This window comes from Coffea eugenioides, chromosome 10 (assembly GCF_003713205.1).
Source record: "Coffea eugenioides isolate CCC68of chromosome 10, Ceug_1.0, whole genome shotgun sequence".
In the NCBI taxonomy this organism is placed as follows: Eukaryota; Viridiplantae; Streptophyta; class Magnoliopsida; order Gentianales; family Rubiaceae; genus Coffea; species Coffea eugenioides.
The window spans coordinates 25,832,297-25,837,472 of NC_040044.1; the positions used below are offsets into that span (position 1 = coordinate 25,832,297).

General features: G+C 33.8%; 1 pseudogene; it reads left to right on the forward strand.

Moving 5' to 3' along the window:
• Positions 1-3,997: 3,997 nt before the first annotated feature.
• LOC113750595 lies at positions 3,998-4,665 on the forward strand (annotated as a pseudogene).
• The last annotated feature ends 511 nt before the right edge of the window (positions 4,666-5,176 follow it).

Genomic DNA, 5,176 nt, shown 5'->3' on the forward strand with positions numbered 1-5,176 from the left:
ACGAGAGCAATAAACGTACATTTGATCTTGGAATCATGACATCATTGAAATGCATTATTGTGAAATATATTTGAGTTTTGATTTTACTGGTTACTCGCTGAGCTTCTAGCTCACCCCAAAAATATTTTATTCCCCTCCACAGGGCTCAAGGCGAAGGAAGGACTTGTAATACTTGTTCACGTGACTGGATGGCTTAGTTGGAATTGTTATATTTTGTACAATTTGGATTTGGAATCATTTTATGTATAGTTGAGAATTGTTTCCGCTTCGCTTATGACATGTAAATATTGGAGATTTATATTGTAATATTTGAGGTTTATTCTTGTAATTTATTTGAGGATTGTAGTGAACGACTGAGTCCTGGCGAGAGCTGGGCAGGCGGCCCGCCGAACCCTCTGGTTCGCCTTAGGGGGAGGTGGGGCTGTTACAATTTGAAACTTAAACGTTTTGTTTAACGAGAATCAAGTAATTGAAACTCATTTAGAGAGTATTCGTAAAACTTATACTCGCTCTTAAAACTTTGAAACTTTGAAGCAATTATACTTTGAAATACCATTTGAATCGAAGAAATGGAGAAAACGTATTTCTTTTAGTCGTAAATTTCATTTTTCCAAGGGTACAAGTTTCAGCTGAATTCTAACTTATATACGTCGATAAAAGAAGACGCAAATATCCTAGATGGTTCAAGTGGTATTCGTCCTCAAATCCTTACCTAGTTCTCGAGTGCAAATTTGGGCAGCACGCCCTTTGGATTTACCTATTTTCCAGCCATTTATGGCTTCATTCTTTTTCTCAATCAGTCCCAAAGTCACACACAAATAATCTAATTACAATAGCCGTTCAATAGACTCAATGTCATACAATTACAAAACCAAGCTAGAAAAGTGACCCGAAATAAGGTTTAAGACATAGAACAAAAAGACAGGTTCGACGTCTCTTAGCGTATTGGTCACAACCGAAGCTATGCTTATCAGATTAGGGTAAAATTTGTATTTTTTCGAAGCTAAGCCAAAGAGCTACAACTTTGATGAAGACAACTCAACCAATTTCATAGTGTATCTAGGTTAAATTTACAAATTACAGAACCAGAATTTCACTATCAGGCTGGTTAATAACACTGTGTTCAAATGACAATAACTCAGGCTACAAAAGTCCGATGGAGACGTTTTCAGATGCGTTGGAAAGCTAAAATATAGAACTACAACTTTTGTGTTTTGGACAAATGCTAATTTAATACGGATCAAGGTGAAAAAATGAGGCCAAAATGATGAAATGTCAAAACTGTCCACAGAACTCTACCTATGGCAGTCAAGGGTATTTTCATCATTTCATGTGCTACAATACTCTGATTCAGCTGAAATTTTTCATGATGCTATAAAACATCATTTCTTACAACTTTCATGTTTTGAGCTAAGCCCAATTCGGTCTCCATCATGCCCGAATGGAACTAGTCAGAACAGGGCAGTGTAAGAACTCAAATATAGAATTTAATGAATTTAAGGTGTAAACTTCACATTTCTAACTTGAACCGCTACTTCAACCTCCTATACAAGATTATGGACACCATATGCCATATAAACAAAAAGATATACAATTGAGCAAATCAAAACCCTAACTCATTACCATATTTTATTTTTCACAACCTATAAATTTGTATATTTAACCGTATCTTTCATTTACTTTTTCCATTTCCTATATTTATTTCCACTAATTTTATTTATTCTACTACTCTTTTTTTTTTTATCTTTCTTCAAAATTTCTTTTCCTTTCTCATAAATTCTATCCATTTCACCACTCTACTTTTTCATTTTTAATTTTTTAGAGCTTACATATTAGGTTGTGAAGCAATCTATCATCCTTAATAAAAAAATAAGTTAATAGTTTTCAAGAAGTAGAGAAGACGAAAGCAAATGTTTAAAATATTTTATGTTTTAATTATCTATTTTTCTTTGATTTTCTATTTTGTTGGTAGTTTTTGGGAGCTGTTGGATTAAACACTCTTATTAATATTTTTTCAACTAATCCCATACACGGGGACGGACGCCACCCCAACTTTTATTCAAATAAAAAAACAAGAGTTACAAAAATTTTAAATGAAAATGATCAATACCGCGGCCTAGCCTATCCTCATCTTCCAAATAGAAGGCATTCCTAGTTTATCTAGTCGGATTTTCCCGCATGCCAATTGGAAACACGCTATTGTATTTAAACAACTATTGTATTTTTTTTTGTTAATCTAAATTATTTTTCTTTTTCTCTTACAAGTAAAAGAGGGTTAGGTTACCCTATATACCTGATCCTATCTTAGAAGTAAGCCAATCAGTCATTAACCGATTGAATAAGATTAGGGTATGAAATGCAATTTTATTGAACCGCTACTTGTGATTAAAGTTAGCGAAATTGCAAATGGACTAAATTATCCAATCCATGAACACCGTAGTCCTCCTTAGTCTTAAACTTCTTACATTTGTTGATTGCAATGAAAATTGTTATATGGTTTTTGAAATTCTTGTAGTGGTTATTGGTTAGCGTTCTTGTAGGGTTGAAATCTTGAGTGGTTTTGGCAAAGTCACGTTCCTCACTCCTCATAATCTGAACTTTAAGCTTCAGTTTGTTTTTCTAAATTAATTAGGTGAAAGCTGTAAAATATCACAGTCTGAATTCATTCCGAGGTGAAATTGAATTTGAAATTCTCAAATTTGAAAGCCAAAAAGGTCAAAATATTCTATAATCAAATTACTGATTTCTTCACTCGAATTCAATACTCACCCCTAGTGTGGACAATATTAGAAGCAAGATTCTCGGATAGTTTCAAGAAGATTTAACTTCACCGAATGCTAGCATCTTTAGAAAATTATTTATATCTGAGGTGTTCTTCATAAACTCTCTTTAATTGCATGTAAGTAATCAAAGTTTATCCTTTCATAAGAAACAAAATTTTTTAATTTTTTTTAACGCATGCATGTTTGTTTCGTTACCCTAGCGAGAGTTTTTTCCACGCCTCTGATTTTGTTGTGAGTTTTTTTTCTTTGTTCTTTGTCAAATCTGTATTTTTATTTGTCAGATGGGAACTTCTCTTATCCTATTTAAAGTAATTTCAATTTAGGTCGACCATTAAGACACGTATCCTTTGGGTTACAGAGATTATTTGAAGTTGAAGACAATGGTTTAGAGATACAAGGGTGTCATTTTAGCTGATTTTTCAGCTTGGAAGGAATTCCTTCCATGAATCTGATGCATGCATATTTTGCCATTTGGTGCAATTTATTGAATCAACAAAGTGGTGATTTTTTTTTTTTTTTTTTGTTTTAAAGCAACGAAGTGGTGATTGTTACTTATCAGAAAAATCAAACGTAATTTATCCAATACAAAGGAAATACTTCAAATTTATTAAAAGAGATAGATACAATAAGACGAATGGTTTAAATGAGAGTTGAATATATAAATGGGTAAAAACCAACTTAATAACTTGCAGATCAATCTCACTAATCTCATCAACTAACACTCTGCCCCCTGAACATTTGGAATGGTAATACTTTACAACATTGTAAATATTATTTGTAATTTAATTTTGATAATCCCATGTGATTATTTTTGCTCCCAAATTACTCTCAGCCTTTCTAGTTTCTTAACAATCAACTTTTAGATGGTTACAGTTAAGTGCTACGTATTCAGAATTAGGATATTGATTTGATCTGCTAGTTCACTGTACCAGAACAAAAGGAAAATAAAAAATAAGCAATCGACTAAGAAACCTTCAAAGAGAATCACACATACTAATTAATTATCAAACCGTTACGCTGCCCAACTTGGATAAATTTAAATTTGTCGAGCCAATTAATTAAAATGAGAACCGTGTAGAACAGCAACTTGCTCCTCGTGATATTGAAACTATAAGACTTTCGTTTCCTATAAATACATCCGTCATGAACTCTCCAAGAAACAAACCATTTTAAGCACTCAAAGCAAGTCTGAGACACCTCCAAAATCATCCCCAATGGATATCAAAGTAGAAATTCCTGCACCTCAATCAACCAACAATGGTGATGCGAAAACTCCCCTTTTAGCCTCACAAAATTCGCCTTCAACCACCACTCCCCAAACCGATCAAAATTCTTTGATAGCACAAGCTATTAGTTCAACATTCAAGGGCACAGCCTACCTAGCTTGTCGTCTCCCTACAGGAACAGTCCTTGCTTTTCAACTCTTATCTCCTATACTCTCCAACCAAGGCGTTTGCGACTAGCTTTCAAAACCATGACAGCCATTCTATTGTCTATGTGTGCACTTTCATGTTTTATCCTTAACTTCACAGACAGTTTCAAGGATGAAAAGGGAAAAGTTTTCTTCGGTTTCACAACGTTCAAGGGCTTCTATCCCATTGATAGAACGGTGACTATTTCCCCTGCAGAAGCTGCAAAGAAAAAGATCGGTCCATTTGATTTCTTGCAAGCCTTTTTGTCGATGTTAGTTTTCGCGACCATTGCACTTCTTGATAAGAATATTGTAGACTGCTTTTATCCCACGCCTTCAGTTGAAATCAAAGAGGTCCTTTCGGTATTACCTGTTGCAAACGGGGTGGTTTGCAGTATGTTGCTTGTTGCATTTCCTACTCAGAGGCATGGAATTGGCTTTGGTGTTGACAAAACAAGCGTTACATCTTAGTAAACAAATAGATCCTTTCCTATTATTTCTTACAAGTCCCAGTTATTTCTTTTTCCCACATGATGCATAAATGTTGCTTTCCAGTAACTTGAAATAGTTGTATTCACCAATGTTATCTCTTGATTCTTTAATAGTGCAGTATTTCCAAAATTACACAACTTTTATTGTGATAAATTGAACAAAACCCCTTACTTACATGGCAATACCATATGAAAAAAGGAGAATTACAGGTTGAAAGTAACCTTGTTCCCGGGTCAACACAAAATTTGAACAGTTAGTGTCAATAAAGAATTTAGTTGAAGATTGAAGGCCATTTCAAGGTAATGTATCACCAATATTTTATTGCTCCCCATTTTATATTTTTTTCTTTTCCAATACTAGATAATGTCAACTTGATCTTTGATCAGTTGGAATATATTTGGTAGGAGAAAAGGTCAAAACATTCCAAATAATCGTCCTCTAACTTTTTTATTTTGGTTAGTGTTTTTAACTCAAAAGCAAAGAAAGTTAC